At 45.9% G+C, this 24,890-nt stretch overlaps 1 long non-coding RNA gene across 1 annotated transcript in view; it reads right to left on the bottom strand.

The window, feature by feature from the left end:
• LOC311445962 overlaps nt 1-23,457 on the bottom strand; it is a 50,013-nt gene extending 26,556 nt beyond the window's left edge. The window contains exons 1-2 of the long non-coding RNA XR_014698688.1: nt 22,112-23,457; nt 21,534-21,716 (exon numbers count right to left, since the gene is read on the bottom strand). This is a non-coding gene — a long non-coding RNA (uncharacterized lncRNA). The remainder of the gene's footprint in view (nt 1-21,533; nt 21,717-22,111) is intronic.
• Nucleotides 23,458-24,890: the final 1,433 nt, after the last annotated feature.

The raw sequence follows: 24,890 nt of genomic DNA, 5'->3' as shown, positions 1-24,890 counted from the left end.
CATTTTGTGTTCAGCAGAGGCATAACATTATTATTAAGTTAATTCTAATCAATAAGACAGAATATGGCAGGTCTGCAAGGACTTATCCCGAAATGCTGAGCCACAAAGAGAACTAGACTGTGCTCTTGCTGATGTAATACACATTCCTTTTCAGATGGTGAAGACAAAACTAAACCTTCAAATTAGGTCTTACGTGTGTGTCTGTCTGGTTTTCACTGTTTATGAGCAGATACACGAGTGCCTTTTTCTCAAGCCAACAGATCTCTCAGAATGTAAAGAACAAATGCACGATGTAGTCTGCAGCACTAACGTCCTCTTTGTGGACACGACCTACAGTAATTTAGAGCTGGGAAATGATTCCCTCTCTGCACCACACACAGGAAATAAATAAAATAAAATGACAGGTACTAATACGATGCTTTTGTCCACATCTTTCTTCAGTACTCAGGGGCTTCCAAGAAAAGGGCTAGGATATTTGGACAAGCCTTTAAGCATCCTCTGCCCTTTGAATTATTAGCTCCCTTCCTTGCATCTGATTTGTAAGGATCCAATAAGAGGCTTGATAATCTCTGCCTTAAAAAAATGAAATCAATACACTGCTTCAGAAATTCGACAAAAAAAGTTATGTAAGAGGTAAGAAAAACATCACACTTTCTTAGAGCTTTCGACATTCCAAGAATTACAGAAGGTAATTTAAATTCAACTCAGCCGCTACTGTTGCAATATTGAGGTTTTAAAGTCAGTTTATTTATATTTTAACTTTGCAGTTTCCCATAAGGCATGGTCAAAGTCTTTAACAGAATCACTGACATTAGGAATTCTCGTCCTCCTTTTCCCTTGCTCCTTATCAAGTGTACTTTGTTTCCTGCAATGGTTTATTGGGACCATCTGCATCTCCTCCTGTTTTCTCTCAGGCATGGAGATAAGATTTCACCTTTGGCTGTCTGGTTGAAGTCCAGCTGGCAGTCTGGATGTGTTTGGTGGCTGTGGCTCGGTGCCTGTTGCATGCACGCACTAGTCTCACATGGTGGCGACAGAAAAGCCCACGTGAGAACCACCCGTGGTGCTCAGGACCAGCTCCATTTTCCTCTTCAAGGCCAGGGCCAGGAGCTTCAAACCTGGCTGCTTGAAATAAACACCCCCGAGCCCTCATCTGAGAGGTGAAACAAGTGGCTGGGTCTTACAGCCTGGAGCCTTTGCTGATGTAAGAAGGGAATGGCAAAGCCTGCTAGGATGCCTAGCGCACTGCTTACCAAACCAGCACCCAAAGTACCTTTCAGATTTTTTTAAGCAGCTTTTGGACAGAAAAATGTCCTTGCAGCTGCCTCCCTCCCTGGTCACAGCTGATCCCACTGTGTGACCTGAGCGCAGCACAATTGTTGTCTGCATCCTCCAAGGACTTACAGCAATCGTGCCCACGGCAGTCACCGCTGGGTTAGGAGTGAAAGCAAAGCGGGCATTTACACGCAGAGCATTTACACACAGAGCTGCTCAAGACAGGGAAATTGCCATAGCACGAGGCGCCGTTTATCCCAGGCAGCTGGGAGCACTTTGGGATGCCTGGCCATCTTTCTGCTCTCCCATTACTGATTTGTGCCTTATCCAGGATTTGAACACAAAGCAAAGAGCCTTGATTTCAGCCTCTGGAAGTGGCAATGGTTGCTGCTGAGGCCAGCCCAGCTGGGCAATCTGGTTTACTGACAGCAGAGGCCTGGTAAAACATGCTGCAGCAAATGGTTAGAAGGTGAAATCAGCCCTCCAGCAGACGGGGCAGGGGACGCCAGCTCCCAGCGCCGGGGGAAGGATGGGAGAGCTCTCCTTAGTGGTTTATCTGGGAACCCTGCAGAAACGTTGCAGTCTTTGAAGATAGCTGGAGCAAAAACAGTTCCTTTCCTCCTTCCCTGCCTCCTGCTTTCCTCCCTTCAGTTTGGATACACATTACCCACGCAGAGGTCAAGCACCTAGTTAAATGAAATGCTTCTCAGAAGCCCAACGTGGAGGTTTGCAGTGCAGACAAACCGACCTGAGCCTCACTGCACATTTTCCCAAGAAACAGAAGGAACACCTTGTACACTGAATCTTTTGTTTCTTTGTTTCTTTCCTTTTCATTCTGTGAATGTTTTTATTCTTATTTTTCAGTATCTCGTGGAATAGAAGGAACCACTAATCTTTGCACTATTTGATGTTTTAGAAAAGCCAAAGAGACAAATCTGTAAAAGCACTTTATCTGTTTGTTAGATTTTTTTTTCTTCTTAAACACAGGCTGCAAGTCTCAGAAGTCAAGGACTCAGGTTTCTCTTTGTTTTTAGTGCGTGGCTGCTTCTACTGTGTTAAAGTGTCAGCTCCAGATAAATAAGGGAATGAAAGCAGAGGTCTATTTAAGAGAAAATGTCTGTCCTTCAAAGTCTGGAGAGATAGAAGCGGATTTATAGTCCCCTGGGCAACATGCAGGGAATATTTTGGAGCCTTAAGGCAAATCGTGGATGCTGGAGCAACAGTCCTCAGTGGTTTCCTGTGTCCTTAGTATCAAACTGAGGTCCGAGCTGCTTCCCATCCCCAAAATTGGGCTAACCCTGGAAAGGGAGGGGGCAAGAAGAGGTTCTTGCGCTGTGGGTCTCTGCAGTGGTGACAGCATGAGCCTCAGAGCAGGGGTTGATCTGTGGCTGAGGGGGCAGAGGGAGCTGCTGGCCACAACCAAGAGGCTTTGGGCAGGGGCCACAAGCCCGAGGAAGTTGGGAGCTGTGAAATTCGGACTGAAATCTGTGAAATCTGAAGAAGCTGCTCGTGTGCCAGGCGCTGCAGGTCAGGAGAAGGTTGGGACCTTCTCTACTGCAGGGAGAAAGCTGATGGCTTCCTGACCGGCGGAATGGAGTGAGGCCCCGGGGAGCCGACCTTGGGGCGCTGAGCTATCACTACCAACAGCAGGAAGCACGTCCCCTCCCTCCCTTCCTGCCCAGGGGCCAGGGTCAGTGGCTCTCATCCTGCGCTGGGTGGCCAGCTGGCCCTGCCTCCTCGCCCAAGGACACCAGGGAGCATCTCTGTGCACATCTCTGCTTTCTGGCTCCCTCCCCAGCTTCTCACTCTGCTCCCACCAGGGATGAGCCTCGCTCTTTTTCGGGATATGTTAAGGAAGGTCTGACACAGGCGTACAATTTCTGGACCTTGACAGACTTGGACGAAAGTGTCCTTCCCTAAAGCACCTGTAAGCAAGTATCACAGCTTATATAATCACTGCAATTAGTACAGCGCAGCCTTGCTTATTTGGACTCGTGATTACCTGAGAACCGAGGCTGACTTAATTTAAAAGGAGGAAAAAAAAAAAAAAAAAAAAAAAAAAAAAAAAAAAAAAAAAGTAGGCGTCTGTCTCATAGCTGTGGAGAAAAGTTCAAGGGAAATGTGGACTTCTCCATTGGTTTTCCACAGGAATATTTCCGATGTGTTATTTTCTCTCCTCAACTTTTTCTGCTAACAACATATGGTAAAGCAGCTCTGCCTCAGTGTGGATGTGCAGGTCCTACTGAGCAGTGCTGGCTCCCCGGGCTGGAGACAGCTCGGATTATTTTAAAACAACAGCATTCCTAATTGCACTATATGTGGAATGAAGACTAATACATGAGTTACCATAACAACAACACCTCGACACGGCACTCGCACAAATACCTAACACATCCCAGGGAGGGGTGCAGGGCCCTGTTGGGTGGAAGGCATCCATCCTTTGAGGAACGGGCCCTGAGCATGGTGGAGCCCGAGTCGTGAGTTTGTAGCAGGAAAGCAGTGCATGAGAAAAGGCTTTAGCAAATTATTTTAGATTTTTCCTGCTGTTTTACCCAACTAGTGGCTACACTGGCTACTGTAGAGACTGGTATCTGCTTGCCAGTCCTGCTACTCAGCGTGCACAGGAGCGGTGATGGTTTAGGGCAGTGGCACAGGGCTCCGTGGTACCAGCACAGGGCAGCAGGAGAAAGAAACCGTCTTTTGGAGCTAGAGATAATCCAGCACACGGCAGGGAGGGAAACAAAACACACCAAGCATTGTGGCAAATGACAGATAAGCTTCATGAATACATAGTTTTTGGAGGAAAAAGTGAAGCTATCAGAAGCAATCCAATGGAAAGAGATGTAGCAGGAGCAAAGATAAGGGAATAGGGTGGGCAGAAGAGGGAGGCAAGGAAGTAGGGGAACCGCTGGGGGCTCATGGAGAGAGGTGACTCCACCAGACCCGCTAACAAACCTGCTGTCCCGTCCTTGCACCCAGCAGTTACAGCTGCTTTTAAAACCCCTTATCAACTTTCATATTCCACGGCTGTCGCAGTTCTCTCATAGAATGCTCCACCTCAAAAGGCTGTTTGGCCTGCTGAAAGGTTTAGGGACTGAAGTTCTTTATTTTTTTTTAAGTGAGACTTTTTGTTGGTGTTCACCATTTTGCTGTATTTGTGTTTAGAAGGCAGGCATCTAAATACCATGCAAGTCCTTTCCCCATCAAAGTAATTCCTCCACCTAGATTGGTTACAATGAGGCTGCTCATCATGCAGGGCTGTGCAGGATATTTGCTCCCATTGAAGAATGGCTCGACAAGGCCAAGCTCCCCACTCCCATCGTGGTTCCTTCATTGGTTTTCTTTTCCTTCCAAACAATGTCTCAGGCCCTAACTTTCCTCTGAGTTTCCATGAGCATTGCTCTAATACAGATCCTGCCTCTTATATTTATTCCCAGAAGAACGGTGCTTGATTTTGCTTGCAGTCCTTCACGGCTGTTACAAAAAGGAGCTCAAGTCATTTCTGCTCCACTTGCTTTGATAGTGATATTCAGCAGTGAGATTCTTTGTGTGCAAGAAACCCAGGAAAAGTATCTTTTCCTGGCATTATCATTTGTTATACTTAGGTGTTAAAAGTTTTCAGCTGAGCTGTTTGTGATAAATACTGCATGTGCTCCAGCCTGCACAGATTCCCACTAGCTTTTCTTTGTCCAGGTTAGTAACACAGTAGTTTTAGGTTCCCTTTGCAGCTAATGGAGAGAAAAAGGCTTCCTCTGAGCTGTGATTTATCCCACTTCAGATCAGCATCACTCTGAGGTGTCTCTCTTCCCCGCTGAGCACAAAGGGCAGGCACACTGCTAGCCGGCACAGGAACCTTTTTAGGTCGGATGATGCCTGCCCTAAGCTGCTCACCACCTCAGCAGATAAGAAAATAAATGGATGGGAAAGAAAAGCAAAACACAATAGCAGGAGGTAGGTGAGGAGGCTCAAAGATCAGGCACTGGCTGGAAATCACACAAGGCGCCAGGGTGGGAAAAGAACCCAGATTGCTTGATGAGAGGACCTGGTTTTGTGCATTTTGTAGCATAAGGCTCTCCTCCCTGTCAAACAAGAAGAATGTGATTGTATATTTCCTTTTTCTCTTCCTTTCCAGTAGTTGCATGTTAATTAAGCACTTAACATTTTCCAGAGCAATTGTAAGACCAGAAACCTCTAAGTCAGATGGAAAGAACTCAACATTTCAGCCAATGTGAAGTATCCAGCACAAATAAGCATGTGGGAAAAAAACATTGTGCAAATAACATTGCTGAGGGAAATGCAAAAATTACATGAGAAGGGCAGATAGGGGCATTGTGCAAAGGATAAGGAAGGAGAATTAGTAGCAAGGGAGGGCTGCTAATTTTGCTTCGTAAGCACAGCTGCTGAACAATCACCGTTCCCGTTCCTGCCCCCACTCCCAAAGGTGCAGCCACACGAGCACTTGGCTCCCTGCACACCGTGGGGGTCCCACGACCTTCAGCAGCTGGGCAGCGGGGACAGGAGGGAAGAGGGGAATCAGGGATGGGAGCCTGGCCAAGTGGAAGTGCCACAGACACAGAAATGAGCCAGCCTGCCCACGGCTGACCTTGGAGAGTTTCTTGCCTCCGTCTTGCCCTGGAGGTGAACATTTCTGCTTAACTCATCATGCCGAATGCCAGATTAGCTCTGTGGCTACGGAGGTAGAAACATCTAAAAATATCCGTCAAGGGCTAAACTGATAATTGGCTATGGCCTGGTTTGATTTTGGATACAGCCCTGTCCTGAGCAGACAGCAGGACTGGGTGTCCTCCAGATGTCCCTTAAACCTGGTCTGCTGACTTTACTGGTAACCTGTGGTAGAGAACTGCAATGGTTCAAGAAAACAGCTTGTCTATTCTGTGGACAGGAGAAATGGCATTTCCAACAGTAGTTTCTTTTCATTACCAGAAAAGGTCTAGAACAGCTCAACATGCTCTTATTTGCCTCTTCAGAAAAAAGCCAAAGCCAAGTGAAAGATCAGCTGCGAACACTGCAGCCTCGCTCCTGCTGGTCTCCCACAGCAGTCAAGGAGTAAGGATTGCAACACCGGCCCAGAAGAGTTTCTTCACTTGTTTTGAAACTGTCTCAGCTGGGAAACACACCCCAGCTTTCTGGGTCCTTTCTTGGTCCTGTAGTGGCTGTGTTTATGGCTGTTCAGGTGCCCAGCACCTCCAGAAACATTGCTGAATGTGCGTGCCAGTTTGGGCACTTTAGATTTTCTCTTAGCATTTGGTCATGCAGGGAGACAGAGTCAAGATGATGAGTAGGAGACATGGGGCTGCTTGGAACCGTGGTAAAACAGCCACTTTCCTGCACTTTCCTGGTGCTTCCTGCCCTGCCCTAAGTGCCAGCCTCGTGAGGGTCCCGTGAAAGTTTCAGAGTGGTCAGATGGGGTTCTTATCCCAGCTACTGTTTTAAACCAAAGCAATATGGCAATCCACAAACCCAACCACAACAGGGTCGGGTCCCAGCTGCCCCCTTCAGTGCCAGCTGGTGATGTGGGACCTCACTGACACCTGGGAGAGGATCCCTGCATCACACAGCAAACTTTGCTCAAAGGAGGTTATCAGCGGGACCCCAGGAGACCAGTCACTGTGAAGCTCTACTTCATTCCATAAATGTTTTGGAAGCAATTACTTCATCTTGTTCTTTATTCACAGGATTCACTTAACTGATGACATTATAGCTCAGTCCATTAAGTAAATGGGTTATATATTTTCTCCAGGTTTTGGTGAAGTAATGTTGCAGCCGATGTCACTATCATTGTCAGCAGTCAACGGGGACAGATCCTCACTTGTTTAGTGAGGTTTACCTCTGCTGAGATCTTAAATATGATATATCTGGCTCTGGGTATTTTATAACATTTGAGCAGGATTTAAAAAAAAAAAAAAAAAAAAAAAAGCAAGCAAGTGTTATTTTCACAAAAATTCCTGGCAGCTGTACCGTTTATTATGAGAGGAAAACGGAGCAAGAAAAATTGGCATGTCATTCCTTAAATGAATTTATATCCTCATTTCCTTTAGAAAATGAATCCATGCTCCATCTAGCCGTTTTCCATCAGTCTGCAGGGGCAAAGTTTGCAGAGCACAATTGAAATACACAGTTAGAGCACAGGCCAGCGTGCCATATACGGCCTTATTATGAGATCCTCCCTCACCCCTACTGCCAGTAGCGCTTATAAAGGTTTTATTTTCCATCAGTTAGCCATGCAGTAGGTCTTAAAAGTCAGCAGCAGCTCAGAAAATAATCAGGGACACACGATCAACATTCTGGTCACCGGGGCCAAAATGAGTGCCGGCTGCTGGAGCCACCACTCCACTGCAAGTGGCTTTGCCGAGAGCTGCCTCCATCCCACGCCCTGCACCATGCCAGCATCCATCGGGAGTTTCTTTTGTTGTCTCTTTACAATGGCTCAGTACCCCGGGGAGGAGAGGCAGCAGGCTGGGGAGGAGATTTGCCAAAAGATAAGCAAATTCAGGAGCCAGTTAGAAGCACTGCTTTCAGGAGCTGTCACAGAATGCTGTCAGTCAAGAGAAGTTTCTCACAAAATCTCCAAAACAACCTCTTCCTCCTCCACACTCATCCGCCTCCTCCGAGGGGTGGCAGTTAATATACTAAATACAACATAACCGCTTGGAAAGCACTTTTCCTTTTGAGTCACCACCTTGCTATTTTTGCAGCCGCAAATACAGACTGGCGGAGCTGATGTCATTAAGCTGGTACCTACAGGAACAACCTGGGGAGCCGGGGCTGCAGTTCCAGGGAAAAAGAGGCTCCCGGGAAGCGTCTTCTGGGGAAGTCGGGATGCAGGCAGTGCGGGGCATCAGTGCCAAGAAAAGGAAGGGGAAAAAAAAGAGGATAACAGCACTACAGTGTCATTGCTGGTTGACTCCAGTTCGTTTTAATCCATTATCAAACTAGGAAAAGAGGAGGGGGAGAAAAAGGGTAAACATTTCATTTGCACACAACATAACAGGTTCTGTTTTAGACACAGCTTTTTTTATTCTTTTTAGCTGAAGTGTTAAAAAACACCCAGGAAAGAAGTTTCAACCCCCAAAGTTATTGCAAAATGAGAAATCAAAGGTTCCTGTTCCAGCAAGAAGCTCGCTGGGACTGGGTGGCAGACAGGGTGGGAACGCCAGACATCAGTCCCTGGAAGGCTGACAAGCACAAGGGAGGGCCTGAGCGCAACAAAGCTGGGACACGAATCCCGCACAATCTCCTGGTGATTTGGGTCAACATATGGCCCAACGCGCTGTCTTTGGCCAACCTCGATGTGTTTTGGTCTCCAGGGCAGCGTATGCTGTTTTCTCACACGAGAACCAGAGCGCATCGATGGCACCATGGAAGGAAAAGTTACTCTCATTGTACCTCATACACTGCAGAAATGGGGGGCTAAAGTGCTGTTTATTTCCACAACATCTGATCTACAGCTCTCCTAGATCTCCTTAAAGCTCAGAGGAAGGCTCCTGATTGGTATTTCGGCTGCTACACGAGAAAGCAACACGAGTGGTGTCAGCCAGGGTCCCTCAGTGTCAGCTGAAGTGCGAGCCGTTTCCCTGCCAGGGTGTTGGGTCTGCACGCCCGCCGAGTGCCGGCTGATGTCAATGGGACCATTATAATTTCACCCAGGCTCGCTGCTCCTGCTAAAGTTTCCCTCATTCCCTGAACAGCAGGGAAGGTCTAGACTGGAGCTACAAAGATTTCCACATAGGCACACACAGACAACACAGATTTCTTTCCTGCCCTGCCAGTTTCACCAACCATGAGAGCAATCCACAAAGCACATGAAGGCTTTCTTTTCTCTGACCTGCTTGGCTGGCTTTTCTTAGCCTGTCTGAATGGCTCTACTAGCCTAGCCATGAACACACAGACAAGTTTGAGCCTCTGTTGTAGCTGAGTTAAACTTTGAGAGAGAAGAAATGCAGGTATCAAAGCAGCAGTAAAAGAGATATGCGTGGGGGAGAGTAATTGTGGGATGGAGAGAGTGGCTTCAAGGCTGGGACTAGAAGAACTAAACTGAGACTAAGCTATGCAAGAGGAGACATCTTGCACATCACGCACAGCCCCACACAGAGGTCCTTCACAGAGCACAGCCTGCCCAAATTCTGTGCTGCTGCCCTACCACCTGCAGGGAAAGGGCCTCCTCCACGACCTGAAGGAGCTCTAGTCAAGGGTAAGAAGAGAACACAGCGTCTGACCTTGCTGCTCTCGTGGGATCTGTCCAGAGGCACAGACAAAACCGATCCAAACAGTGCAAGTCCACTTCAGTCCTTCCTGCAAGCAGACGTTCTCCTGCTGCGTACTTTGTGTCTGCTCTGGTGAGCCCTGAAGGATTTGATCCTCTCCTGAGCCAAGGCCAGGGCAAGCCCCGAGTCTGTGCTGCAGCAGCTTTCCCAGGGGAAGGGGAGCCTCGGGGAAGAGGTGGGCTAGGAGGGAGGAAAACTGCTGTGTTCCACGAGCAAGCTGTTTCTCCATCTCATGAGCTTTAAATCACCTCTGTGCAGTGAGTGCCCTCATATACAACAACCTGAGAAGAGACGTGCCCTGGGAATGCTGCTCAGGGTGCTCAGGCTAAACTGTGAGCAGAGAGCAGTGCTGAGACTGTTTCAGCTGCAGCTTGCAGCCTCCCACAACACACAGATGAGAGGCCACAGAGCTGCTCTGCTCACAAGAGAGCAGCGATCAGGGCACTGGGAACTCCAGCAGAGCCTGGAGCAGCCGTGGCACCCAACGCTGTGCGTGTGATGCAGAGCTGTTTGACAGCCCAGGCGAACGCTGCAACATCTCCTGCATGACTCTGCTCTGTGAATCTGTTCCAAGAAATAAAAAAGCTGCAAACAAACAAACAACTAAAACAAAGACCCAGACAAGTCAAAGAAAGCAAGAGAAAGACGGTGCAGTGATTCACGTACCTGTAACTGTTCCGAGAACAGCAGCCATGACCAGAGGCATTTTCAACAGACAATACTACGTCAGCAGACCTGGCTGCTTTTAGGTTAATATCCTTGAAAATGGCTGATTTCAGTGGAGGAAACAACATAAATAATTTGATAGTAATCTGTTTTATCAACTTGAGGGTTTAAGAAAGAAAATAAAATGGGGAAAGGGACAGAGCCTCACATGCGCAGGAGAGAAGACCGCTGGGATGAACACAAACAACAGCTGGTGGTGCTTGTTTTTGGTTTTCAGTTTTTCTTAAGAAAGATAGAAACGCATGTAGGAGAGTCGTATTAATGAAATATTGAATCAAAATATTAATACACTGCAAGAAGAATAAACCATTCAATCTCCTGCTGTCTCTATTTTTAAAGAAGTATTTTTCAGTTTCCAAACTCTACAATACAAAAGGAGAAATCAAAGATTTCCTCTCTGCCCTTACTTGGTGTACACTTCCAGTCCAGTGCAACTGCTCCAGTTATTTAAAAAAAACAACAACAAAAAAACACACAAACAAGAACATTTCAGGAAATGAAAGTTAAAAGAACACATTTCTTTTAGTGATCCCTCCTTCTTTGATATGTTTACTGTATTTGTGTCAGGTGTTACAGTTGGAAGCAGCTGCTATTGTATCAGTGAATATTTGTTTTCCAGTTGGAGTTTGCACAATCCCTATCTCACAACGGTGCGTGCCAACAGCTTCAGTGCCGGAAAACACAGAAATAAACATAGGAACAACTGTTCTGCATTATGCGGAGTGACCAGTGAAAATTATTTTTCTCCCCTCTTCTTTCCTAATGACTCACACCCTCCAGAAAAATGACAAACTACAGCCCATGTAACCTGCTTTTCCCCTAGAAGACAGTTCTGTTTCTCCCTCTCCAACCAACCAACTTAGGAAAAAAAAATCTGCATCACAGTCCTTTTTATTCTCTATTTGATAAGTGATCTGATCTCCTTGAGAAATGATGGGAAGCCTCCAAGGGCTTCAATTCATTTATCTGAAGCTTAGCTGAACTTTTAAACATCCCATCCTTCTGCCTAATCCCTCAACAAGCTCACATTTCCCCTTTACCCCTCCATGGGTTTGCCTACAGGGAAATACCTTCCTAGAACAGCTGGACTAGAATAATTAATCCACTTTAGATTAGGCCAGTAAGATTCCTGCCTTAGTATTGTTCTGGAATAAAATTTATTTTGCAAGTGTATGTCTGTGCATTCCTGTATTCCTGCATCTAAGGGAAGGTCTTATTGGTTTTATTCCTAGTGCCAGGCCATTGCTCTGCCCACCTCTTGATGAAAGCTCAGCACTGAGATGCCTTACAAGCTCTTCTCAGGACAGGTGATTTTCCAAGCTCCTGTTTTCTAAATTAAGAGGAACCGAGATCCCTCTGGGGGGTCTTGCCAGGAGCCTCCAGGTGGTGTTGGCCTGGTTTCATGTGAGCACAGTGCAGTCAGGAGAGAGCAGCTGGGGAGGGACCCCAGTGACTGCCCTGATGGTGTTCATGGTGCCGGCACCAGCTCCACCACCCCTGCCTCCTGGCAAACTCCTCTCACCCTTCTGCTTTGGTTTCCCAGTTTTCTAGGGGGAAAGTAATATTGCTTTGGGGATTAATTAATTGATGAATATAGAGAGCTTGGAAAGTGTAAAGCACTACACAGGAGTTAAGTGTTATAATTAGGAGCAATTCTGATCTTGATTACAATGAGGTAAAGCTGGAAGTCCTACACCATAGAAAGATTTAAACTGATAAAAAAAGATCAGAATCAGGGTCTTATGATTTTAAATGTAAACTTGGGCAGATTCCCTGCTGAGTTACATCTGCAACTGTAATAAGATCATGGAACATGACAACTTGTCATTTCAGTAAGAGACATAGGGAAAATGCCCTTTAAAGAAATTAAACAGGAAGGAAATTTTTAAAGTGTTTTCTTTGGCTCTGAAACATATGCCCGGGGAGAAACTGTTCTCAGCAATGCAGTGGATCTTGAAATATTTACTGGGTCTGGCATTTAACATAATCTTTCTTGTATAAATGATATAGAAAACACACATTATCTTAGGCTGCAATCTAGTGTGAGGATGAGATGATATTTTAATAGGGCTGCATTCATCAACTGTAACAAGGGAGGGAATGTGCTCCGATCCAACATGCCCTGTGGGCAATGTAAATAAGAGTAAGCGACTTCGACCATCAGATAAGTACAGCAACGGGGGAAGACAGACGGACAGACAGACAACTAGGGAAGGAAGGCGGTTCAGGAGGGTGATCTAGCCAGGACTGGTATGCCCATCTTACAGGGATCCTGTCCTTTCACTTCATGCTAAGACCCCCCAAATAGGATGCTCCTGGAAACCTGAATTTCTCACTTGGCTTGCAGTGGGATTTGCATGTCTAGCCAGTGACACTACTATTTTCAGACATAATTAAATTTTTAATTATGCTTTTTAATAGCCAGTAGCTACAGCTTTGCAGTTTTCTTTCTGTCCCTGTTGGATGCACCATGGAGCAGCGCCATGAGCCTCCACCTTTTTTTTTCCTTCCAGCAAGATCTGAGAGTGTGAACACACAGCTAGAAAGGGGTACATGCATGCATGCATGCAGCTGAGCTTACAGCCTCACATCATAGTTGCAGACTGAAATCAGAACAGGGCAGCGCACTTCAGAGCCACAAGAACACCCCTTCATGGTTTTCGAACACAAGTTCTGAGAAAGAATGGGGAAGACAGAAAGGACCAGATCCTCAAACACCACCAAATTTGCTGACAGAGTGACAGAGTTCTGGGAACAACATAGCAGCTTCCCTTCAAATCAGGCTGAGCACTGGTAAATGTATAAAAAAGGAAAAAAGTTATCATATAAAAGTAGCCACAGTAACACTGAAAGGAAGCCCTTCAAAGAGGACTTGTGCTGGCGAACATGTTGTATTGAAAATCATCAAGGAGAATCAGAGAATTATTTGTGACCTTGGGCAAGTTGCTTAATCTCCTACTAGCTCAGACAGGCAGAGTCACACTCACCAAAACCACAACAACCTCCCCATTCCTCCTCTCTGTGGAAAGGAACAGGGGTGTGGAAAAGCATACATTTTCCTGGAGATTCAGGAGGAGGAGAGGTCTAAATAAAACACAAAGAAATTAAAAAGCAGCTCATTTCGATCCAGTCATATCCCTCAACCTTTTGAAGTCTGAAGGACCTCTGACCTTCCTGAAGCAGTCCCAAGATTCCCTTTCACCCATTTGCAGAGAAAATGAGAAAGACCCGAAACGCCGACTGCTCATTAATTTGCTTTTCTTTTCTCACGGTTTGTTTGCTAGCTTGTCTGTGTGGGAAGATGGAGTGGGTTTTTATTATTTTCTAGTCATCACTTGCCCCACCTGTTGTAGGGCCCATCAGCAGTTAATGGAGCACAAGCTGAGCATCACAGAACCGTAATGCCCGTAAGCACGTGCCTGTTCCCAGCCCCTTCGGTGTCACTCCCTCACAGACACCCTTTAATCAGCGTTTCAGACGTACCACAGAGCAGACACTGAACATCTGCAGCATAGAAGTGATACCATACTGAAACATCAGCAGCTTAAATCCCCAGTAGGCATCAAAACTGCCGTAGCTGTGCTGTGGGAAGGGCGACACGAACACACTTAACCCGCGGGAGCCCTTCACAGCCGTCGGTGGGGCCAGCTCACACGCACAGCAGGCAGCTTGCACGAGGAGGGCCTGCTTCCACGCAGAGGTGTGCAACCCAGCTCTCCGTCTGCGGGCCTGCTGACAGCTCACAAGGGCTGTTCAGGCTCGAAGGCATCCTTGCCTTCTCCCTGCCTACCCTGGGGGCAGTCAGCAGCCAGATCAGCACCGCATGTACCTCAACTTTACCCTGACCGCTTCACAGCCCCACCAAAAGCCTGCCCTGCCCTGCCCAGGCTTTGGCCTGCAGAGGTGCTGCCACGTCCCAGCACCTTCCCACCGATTTGCATCGCCAGCCTGGTACAAACCAGGAGCACGCAGTGGCTGTGATTTGGCATCCAATTATCACAATGACTTCAGCAATTCAGGTAACCATTTTCAAATTGCTGCTAATTGCTATTAATTTGTGTACGCAGCAGCCCAACGGGATATACCGCCCAGGTGGCAGAGAGGGCAATGCTTGGTTTTCAGGTCCTAATTTTATCTCACTTTTTAAAGCAGGGTCTGAACCTCCAAGGTTTTGACTTCTTCAGATCCCCTTGTTACAAAGTTATGAGAAAACATTTGTGGTCGGGTGATTTCCTTTTGCCCTAGACAGCTGTCAAGAGCAGCAGAATGGCCCAAGGCAAAATCTGATGTGGGTGTAAGGAGTGGCTTAAGCCAATAAGTTAAAGCGACGGGTTAGAAAGCCTGGGGAAAAAAAAAAAAAAAAAAAGCCAATAATTGCTGAAAAATCTTCCTATTCTGCTGAGTTTATTTAGTCAAATTCAGTGGCCCCTCTCCAGGCCTTCCGCCTTCTCCACGCCTTAGAAAAGAACCTTATTAATCATTTTGCTTCTATTTTTTAATTATCCCAAGCATCAGCAGAACAGACCAGTGCTTGGCTCTCGCAGAACAAATCCCAGTGGCTGCAGAAGGAGTGGGCACAGCTTTGGGGGCAGCACAGGCAAAGGAGGATTTAGGACTCGGCAAGCATGGCGCAGCACTCAGCTTGGGGTCGCACCACACACAAAAACCCTGGCTCCCCTGTCACAGGTTGCCTTTCTGTCTAGGTACACAACAGCAGCCTTTTTGGCTGTTTAGACATCCTGAAAACACTACCACAAATATATTTTAGGAACTGGAAGATCAGCTGCTGCTTAAAATCCTCTGAGAGCTGAGAAACTTAATCAGATTTATAATAGGCCCCACAACCACTCCAGGTGAATCAAACTGAAGATATTGCCTGTGTGTCATTTAGAGTAAAGAGGGATTAAAAAAGTATCTTTATTACACCCTACCAGTCTGCTAGGATTTTCTTTTAATGAGTAGTCTTCATTGGGAATGGACAAAAACTTTCCACCAACTGTTAAAGAAGGTGGTAAAATGGATTAGCGGCTCAGAGACAATTGTCACAGATTGTGTTTGTTCTTCTTGGGAAGAAAAAAAAAAAAACACCTCAGTTTTAATGAACAAATGCACATCTCCTCACCTCCCAAAATATTACTAACTGAAAGAAAATCTGTTCAAATTTTGACAACTTTCAGAGGTATTTTTTTGGGGTGGAGGGGACTTCTGTTTGCCAAATTCCTGTCTGCAGGAAAGGAGAGAAGGCAGTACTAGTATTTGGTTCAATTTTTTTGCAAATACCAGTTGCGATCGAGATAAGCCCTTAGCTCTGGACACTAGAACCATCCGTTTCTGTGCACAAATACAAGCCCATATAATTTGCAAACTGGAGCTTTTGGATCTATGACTGCTGCTGCCCAGAGCTGCACTGGGTCCTGCCAGCATGGGATGGGACTGCACTTCTTCACGGAGCTGCCTGGGATGCAGCACGGGGTCTGCTTTTGCCCTCGGTGTCCCACCCTGAAGCACTCACAGCCTGCAGCTTGCCACTAGGTTTGGGTACCTGCCACAGTGCACTTCATTTTGCTAAGCAAACATTTGCAACACAAATATAATTACCTTTCTCTCTGGTAGCCTTTGCGGTCCAAATATTTTCACTGGAATGCTTATTCACATTCAATTAAAAACCTTTATAGTAATACCAGATTATTGTTATTTTTATAAAGACTGAAAATTCAACTTTTGCTTCTTCTGCTGAATGTGCAGAGATGTCTCCCTTTGGAGGCCTCAGTCTGAGTCTTTCATGATGCATTCACGGGATATAGACTGGCTGGTTATCAGGTAATATTTCATACAAAGGCCGAACCTTTATTTAACAGTCAGTCTTCTATTGATTCACGCAGGCAGTAATGGTGACTAACAGAGCTGTGATTCATTGGCATCTATTGGTATCAGGGGGCTGAGGTTTTTCTGCTCTTCACAACCTCTTCCCTCTGCTTCCCCTAAACCCATATATAAGCTGTACTTTTAAAAATACAGAAGAATAAAATGAGAAGACAATTTTTCATCAGTATCTCTACACCTGTAGTAAAATTCACATTTTTCTACATGACATACCTACAGCTATTTTAGAGCCACATGAAATTTCCTAGAACCTCCCCAATTTACCTACTATGTTGTTTCTTTTTTTCCAGCTATATAGGAAATATGAGATGAACTCAAGTATATGGGTTATAAGAAAACAGCAGATGATTCATGACAGCTACAATACTTAAAAATTAGCTATTCTTTGTCAATTTTATAAATGCACTCACACAGTACCCTGCCCAGAAACGATCCATATTTTTCCCCTTGAAATAAATAAATAAAATCACAGTCTTGTTCCCACATAGCTGCTTAGAGTACCTTTGACTCAATCAGAGAAAAGAAATAGCAAGGCAAGAGTTTCCAAAATAAGAAGTATACTCATACACTTTCAGAGTATTTCAACTCTTAGTTCTAAGTTTAAAAATACAAACAGGTTGCATGGTTTGCAGTAGTGAAGTTTTGGAGGCACCTCTATCCCTACAAAGTTGTTTCAGTTTCAGAGCAAGAAGCAAGACCCCTCAGCAGCTCGGTCTGTAGGCACCAGCCCTCTGGTTCACCTGGCTCCAGACTCATTGCTTGTTTTTACACAGAGAGGTGGTGGCATCTCTAGGATTGTAAGGGCCAACAACTTGGAACAAAGCCACCCACACCACTGTTGGTGAACAAGCCTCTGCCAAATCCTCTCGGCTGTACTCTCAGAGAAGCAGACACAAATGGCTTCAAACTGTGGTCTGAAATCATACCTTGAACCCTGGGTCTCTCATTCTTGAATGACTTTGAGAGATGCATAGCAGGCAACAAAACCCCAGACCTTCTTCTTGCTGGAACCTCACTAGCTCCTCATCTTTGTACTTCCACTTCCCCTCATCATCATCATCCTACCCAACAAGAGCACGAGCACCACGCATGAAATCTTGGCCTTGTTAATTCAAGTCTGACTTTTACCACTTGTGACAGTGAGGCCAGGACTTCATTACTGGCCCTCTTTCCTCAGGCCTAAGTAACAGCAGCCAGAGCTTCACCTGGGGTAAAGCTGGGCCACTGCATGATTTTGTTAATTAGTGGGTCATGCGTTGATGCTTGCAGACACACCATTGACTGCTTCTGAGGAACTCTGAGCCCAGTAAATCCCAAATATTTGAAATTCAAGCTCTAAGGCCAGTCAGACCGAACCCACTATTTTTTCTTTTATTTCTTTATCTTCTGCCTCACAATCCACTGTTAAAATCTTTTCCCTCGGAGCCTGTCAAAGCTGCCTCCCCAGGGCTCTGCCCTATTGTGCATGGCCTCATGCCGTCCCTTTGTAATACCCAAGCCGTGCAGTTGATGCTCAGACTGAATTAGCAAGCAGACCTGCGTCTGATCTGCAAACATACCTCCAGCCTTATTTTCCTTCCCTTAATGTATTCCAGTCTATGCCTGGGTAGTTAAAATCTTCCATTCCTACCACTCTCTCCTTTTTACATGCCTGTTTTATTTGCACAGTCATTTCACAGTCCAGTTGTTCTTTCTGGTCAGGTGGCCTATAAAATATTTCTATTACTAGTTTACTCTCTGAAACATCTCCAACTGCAGCCCGTAATGACATAGCAGGCCCATTCCAGCCTCTCTCAGATCCCCACTTTCAAAGGCTAATAAATCCTTTTTCTTCTCAAATAGCTCTCTCTCCTCTCGTTCCTTTCTCTTCCTCCCCAAACAATCTAAACAATCTCTACTCTTTAATGTTAATACCTCTGTTATCTTCTAAGGAAACAGCAGATGCATCCATACCTATTTCCCAAAGGGCAATGCCTACGCGTACAGCTAAATTTCTAGCATCCTCAGCGCGAGGCAGCAATAAGCACCCCCCTCCTTGCATTCCCTGTACAAATATAACCTCTTCCCGACCGCATCTGGGACTGATGGCTTTGATGTTCCTGGTCAGGGTAAGCAGGGCTGGTTCTCATTTCTGTCCATCTTCCAGCAAGTCTCCGGTTCCCCAACTGCTTCCAATTTGTCTGGGAGGGAGGATCTGGTTAGAGTCAAGGATTTCTACTTTTTAATGTCTCTTCTACTGTATCCCATAAATATATTTAACTAGCCTTTCCCACTCCCATCACAAGAAACCTTCCTTCTGCCTGTGTTGTGGTGTGGGCTGGCTGCAAACAGGAGTGTAAGATGAACCCAGTGCTTGGAGCTGAAATTGTCCTTGAGGTCTGCACTGCATACCTTGACCTGCAATGCCTCGAATTCTTCCAACTGCATTTTCTTAGCATATGTTTCTGCTGCAGTGGGAGAGGGACTGGTACCTTGGGAGGTTCTGCTCAGCCAGGACTCTGCAGCTGCTCCTGGTACTTGTAGCCTTACAGAGGCAGACACAGCTTTGGGCAAAGTCCTGAGCTCTCCCTGACCATACCCCCAATCATGTGCTCCTTGTGGAGGTGAGACCAAATGCCTTCTCGTCCCGTATAATCCATCCATGTGAGGATGCGGGAGCACAGATGCAGCATGAGCTGTGCAATGCTCCTGCACATCTAGCTTGCCATGAGCATCACACAAGGTGGCCTGGCCAACTTTTTTTAGAGTAGCCAAATGAGGAGTTCATGGACATCTCAAAGTCTAGAGCCTCCCAAATCATGCTCAGAACATCCCTGGAAGCTGGGACACCCACATTCTTTTGCCATCTTTGACATGAGAAACTAAAAAACAGCAAATCTCACACTGAGGAAAAAGTCAGAGGAGTGGCTTAGGATTCACTCCCATGTGCCAATGGTTACTAGTGTGTTTTTAAGCACCAGGCCAATGTTTGAGCAAATTTACTCTATACTAAACTTAAATATGCTGAAAAAGAAATCTGGCCCTGAAATGATTTGGTCCTACGGTGACTGTAAAATGGGATTTAAAACATATTTCTATTAGTGATCTGGACAAGAGTTTGGGAGGGGTGCAGAGGGATACAGCCAGCACAGTTTACAGCACCCAGCAATCCACCCTGCTCACTGCTCCAACTTGTTATTAGCCAAAAGGAAGAGAAGAGCAATTTCCTTCTTTTCCTCTTCCGCAGTCATGCTGCAGCCCTGTGACTGGGTTCTCCACAGAGCCCCATGTTGCTCCCTGGCACCCAGGGCATCAGCTGGACTCTGCACCACAGGAAAGCTCCGTGTTAGTTAGCACTACGGGCATTACTCCCACAAACACCACCGTCACGCTACATACATCCAACCTATATCAGGCTGCCAGATGGTTTTGAGCCAAGCAGTGGTCTCGGAGCAAGCAATGTACAGCCCTGGGAAATCCCTGAGAAGTCCAAGGGCAGAGCATCGACCACTCTAGTTTCCCGGCTATTCGGTTCCCCGCTATGAGCAGCACTGGCTTTGCAAGCTGTGCCACACCTGACCCCAACAGGCTGCCTACAAATGCACCCCAAGCCATTTTTGACTGCGCAGTGGTAGGAGAGCTGCTGGCAGGGGTGGAATCTCCATCGCCTTCCATGCTGGCCCAGCAAGCTTCCAGCAAGCACATGGCTGAGGTGGTCCCTCCAGAAAACAGCCCCCCAGATCTCCATGACATCAAGAGCAGAAGGACCGGGTTGGAGCAACTGCCCTCCAGTGCTGCACCTGGAGAGAGCACTGGAATCACCAGCCTTTTCGCCCGTGTGAGTGGAGCTGGGAACATCCAGAGTACATATCTTCTTCTAATCTTGGAAGAGCTCCCATTGTGGTTTCCCAAACCCTGGTGTTGACACATCTTGTTGGGTCTTACAATACAGCAGTTGGACTTGGTCTGTACTGAGTCAGACGGATCCCACTTTTAGCCTGAGACTATTAACATAACATTTTGGTCCCTCCCACTCCTCTTCCAAACTGACACACGGTACAGCTGAAGTTCCTAAAAATCTAGGAATCTGCTTTTCTTTGTAAGCCCAAAAATTTTTAAAAAAAGGTTTGGAAGAAGTTTCAGGAGAAGTTTTCCTGGACAAGGTCTGATTCATTCCTCCCATGGACACACATCGGGTCAAATACAAGACTCCGAGTCAATAGCTGTTAAGGGCTTGGTCCTCCCACTGATTTTGTATGTGACCAAGGTGAATGAATTTTACCACTTTATCCATAACTTTTCTCATCTGGAAAATTGGCTACTAAAGATAATCCAAACCCATACGCTTTTGTGAGATCAAATTTTCTGACAATCCTGCCGTATTCTCAGAAAGAAGGGTGAGTTTATTAGGAGTTATCTGGTCACCCAATAAAATAGAATGATTAAAATGTGCTTTTTCTCTTCTAAACAAAAGTTTTTACCATTATTTAGGTGAACAGAGACGATACATCAGGACTGGTCACGAAGCACCGGTGCCTTACAGCATCCCCACAGCTATATGCGACACAAGTAGAGGAAGCTGGGCTGTTACACGGACACACCAGCTCCTTTCCCAGCTCATTGCACAGCCTGTCCTCATTCCAGAGTGCTGAACCAAGCCTCAGCTGCTGGAAGAAGTCACCCTAGGACACTGCCAGGAGGAGGTGCGGTGGCGCAGGGCTGAGCATCTCTGCCCACTGGCGCCCTGCTGTTTGCCCTCCTCTTGTGCAAGTGGTACTTTGGCTGAAAAGAACATTGGCTAAATGGCTGGATCGGGTTCAGAGCAATGCTGGGAGGCTGTAGTTCTGTGGAGGAACCCCAGCATTCGTATTATATGGCATACAGACAGTTTTGCTGGGTAAATGACACAGTTAAACAAGGTAAATCAACAATGAGAGAGACGATGAGAAAATTATATTGACTGTAATGTTTACAAACACTCGTCACCTTCCAACTCACTGATGAATTGGTAATTTTTTTGCTGGAAGATCCCTCTTGCTTTAAAGAAACCTATTTGATGAGGCACAAGGGAGACAATTAAACATTTAATTCAGTTTGACCTGCTCTGTCATTATAGCTCTTTGTTTCCCCATCTTTCTCTTTTACTCTGACCTTTAGGATTGGGTACTTCGTGGTGTATTTTTTTTTTTTTTTTGGTCAGTTCTCAGGTCAGATCAAACGGATCCTGTTTCCCAAAGATAACGTGAATGCAGAATATTAATGCAGCCTTCCCCTATTGTGTCCCTTCGCCTCCCTTCCCCCAGTTTCCCCCACACCCCATATGCCTCCCCCTGCCTGCAAGCTCATTTGCACAAAAGCACACCGAGTCCCCACTCAGCAGCCCACCTTGAACAAAACACTCCAGGACTCTTGAAACAGCAGAAGTGCTAATCAAGCAGGGCCCTGTGCTGTGTGCTTCTGCAGTGGTTGCCTGGCATAGAAATGGGCTGTCTGGCCGCAGCTATGAGGTAACGTCTGGCTTTTTTGCCAAGCTGCAGAACTAGTCAGACACTCCCTGGAACAACATTTCTTCAGGAAAAAAAAAAAAAAAAAGAAAAAAAAAAAAAAAAAAAAAGGAAAGAAAGAAAAGTTAGGCAAGAAATGATCTTCCAGAAACTTCCTTGCATCTTTCTGTGTTTCTCCCCCCCCCCCCCCCCCCGGGATTTTTTTTTTTTTTTTGAAAAGTTATATAACCAAATTACTTAGAATGCAATGGGTTTCATCAGCTGATTTTGGGCAGTAATCTTATGAAACTGATTTCTCACACTAGTCACACTGGAAACTCGGAAAGGGGAGTGAACACACACAATATACACACACAGATGTACCCCACTCTTTTTCCTGCAACACAATCTAAATCCATCAGCTATTTTTGGATGCAAACTGAAATAGAGCAATACGAATTCAAGCAAGGCAGAGCTAACCTGCATCTGCAGCATTTTTTTTTTCAGAGCCACTGATTAATCTAATTAACCAGTTAGAGGAATTTTTCCTTATGCTGCAGCAGCCCTTCTCTTTCCCCGAGAAATTCCTTATTTTCTGAGGTTGCATAGTACTCTGTATTCAGTCCATTCTGCTTTTTATAATATCCCTGACAGCTTTATTTTTTTTCTTCTTGGAGAAAAGAAAATACGTAGTTCATTTTTCTGCAGGGAAGGCTGAAAAATAGTCTGACGAGACACAGCTGTTCCTTTGGAGATTAAAGCTCCCCAGCAAAAGCTCTCGTATTAAATACGTGTATATACCTCAGTTAACAATTTAGGCTTGTCCCTGGGTGACACCCTCCAAAGAGTTAATTCCTGAGAAGCAGCAGCTTTGAAAAGGTGCAAGAAGGAATGTCTTGTCCTCAGGGCAGGAGCAGCCAATGGAGCCGGGTGCCGGTGATGTAATGCTCCCAACCTGGTGCATCATTGGTTCCGGAGATGTTAGACTTGATAGGATTTTGGAGAGTTTGGTGAAAGGAGCCTTAGCAGAAGAGCCTGTAAATTTCCCTGCACCAAGGACATTTCACTTCAATTCTCTAGTGTTCTTCAGCCGGGGCACGTCTAGCTGGGAGAAGTTTGCTCTGACGATAACACTTCTGCCTTGTGTCTTCGCGGTGCTGTTTAGCTATTCTGCATCCTGCTATCTGGGAGGCATTTCTCTGAAGTCAGACTGTGCTGGAATTACTTCTCCAGCCTGCCCATGAAATTGAAATGAATTTTTAATAAAAAGCAGTTGTTTTTTCTCTGACTCACCTCTGAACTCTTAATTGTTTCAGGCACCAACTTCCATTCCCCCAGCTTCTATTACTTTCCTAGGTTTTCATCTGCCCAGTCTTATTTCTTTAGCTGATTACTTCATGAGGAGATGGCTGATGATGTCTTAAATGAACCTCTCCAGTCTGGGCTTGCTCGGGAGGAAGCTGCTTCAACCACCAGCTCAGGAACACGTAGCCCTTCGCATGCCAAGGTCCCAGGCTGCAGGACTTGCAGGAGAGCAGCTGCAGTCCCCGAAGCTGCCTGGCCGCAGGAGCACTAAGTAGCTGCTTTGAACTTCAGCCATGATTCAGTCACAGAATCCTCTGAGATTCCCATCCCTTTCTCCCTTTCTTTTCACTCGCTTTAAATGAAATAAAGAGTCTTGTAAAACCTACAGGGGCGATTAAAGCTTGAGTCAAACCAGGGAGGAAACAGAAAGTGCAGAAGATGTTCTCAGACGTCTTCCACGGGTCCCCTGGAGACGCCGGCACTGGCGATGCTGAGGTCAAGGCAGTGGCACACAAAGCCCCGGCCAGCCCACAGATCTCTGGAAGCTCAGAGCTGTTTGGTTTCCCGTCCTTCCCCTGGGCACCCCGAGGAACCCTGCCAGTTGCCAGAGGCCAAAGATCACACAAGTGCTGCGGAGAGGAGAGCCGCTCCAAGATACAGACAGCTTAGCGCTGCTCAAGTTTGCTTTGTTTCCAGACAGGAATCTGAAATCCTGAAACTCCCTGAAAACTATGGGGAAAATGTAATTTCTGCTCAGGTTTTAAATTTTATTTCAATAAAATCACAATGTGCATTTTGATGCAGACTTTTGAAATAAATACAAAAAATCTGATTTACTATTTATATAAAGAAAATTAAACTGAAATATTTTATTCCAGAAATGGAACTTCTTCTGTCACTTCCCACTTTTGTCTGAAGTAAAACAGTTTCAGTGAAACTGGCTCAGGTCAGTGGCCTGCTTGAATAGCAATGGAACGGCACCTTCCCTAGGCCTCTGCTTGGTGCAATAAGGAGGGCACGAAGATGAACTAAAGGAAACTTTGCACCCCCTCTCCTTGTGCTGTACAAAGGGATTATCTGTGGCATACTTCTGCCTTCTTTGTGTAACACCATCTTAAAAACCTTTGAGAGAATGAGATCTAAAGCTAACCTAGAGAGTCTGTTCCACTCCCTACATCTCCTAATAAGCAGAAAACTTTTCCTAATATCCCATCTATTTTTTTTTAACTTTCCTGCAAATTAAGCTGATTTCTTTTTAAGCTGATATCCTGCCTCCAGTGGAAAAGGGAAATAACTAACCATCCTTCTCTTTAAATCAACCTACTCCACAGCACCGGGCTATTGCCGTGCCCTACCTTATTCTCTTCTTCCCCAGACTAAACCAGTCCAGTTCTTTCAACCTTTTCTTCTCACTGATGGTATCTAAGTTTCAGATATTTCCTTTTGTCCATTGCCTGGGATTTTGTCTATATTTTTTTGAAGGTTTCCAAAACCAGACCTAGGATGTTATGTACTGCTCCTGACCAATGCACTGCTGCATCTTCTCACCCTGCTTATCAACACAGGCAAGGAGAACAGTGATTTCTTCTCTGAATAATGGCTGATAAAACCTAGAGGGGGGACTGTCAACCATGTAGGTCTCCTGCTTTGTGACATTTTGTTGAAAAAGTGTCCCTGCTTGAGTTGCTTTAAACAAAGAAAAACCAGTCACATTACACCTCCCCATCTTCCCAGAGGAGTAGTGATGCGCAGTGTACCCTGAAGGGAATATTTCTGGTAACTTTGCCCAGTGTTTCCACAGCTCAGCACTTAGCTGGACTTTCCATGTGCTACCAGCTACCTATTCGCTTGTACTGACTTTCCAGTATTGTAAAGCCAGAATATCTCATAAATGCTGATGAGGTAATTGTCATTACTGGTAAAGGAGGGAGGGATTTAATAGCGAGTTGTCGAA

The sequence above is a fragment of the Aythya ferina genome, assembly GCF_964211825.1.
Source record: "Aythya ferina genome assembly, chromosome: 16".
NCBI classification, from domain to species: Eukaryota; Metazoa; Chordata; class Aves; order Anseriformes; family Anatidae; genus Aythya; species Aythya ferina.
Note: the sequence above shows the minus strand (reverse complement) of the source record. Positions and strands in the feature narration are given on the sequence as shown.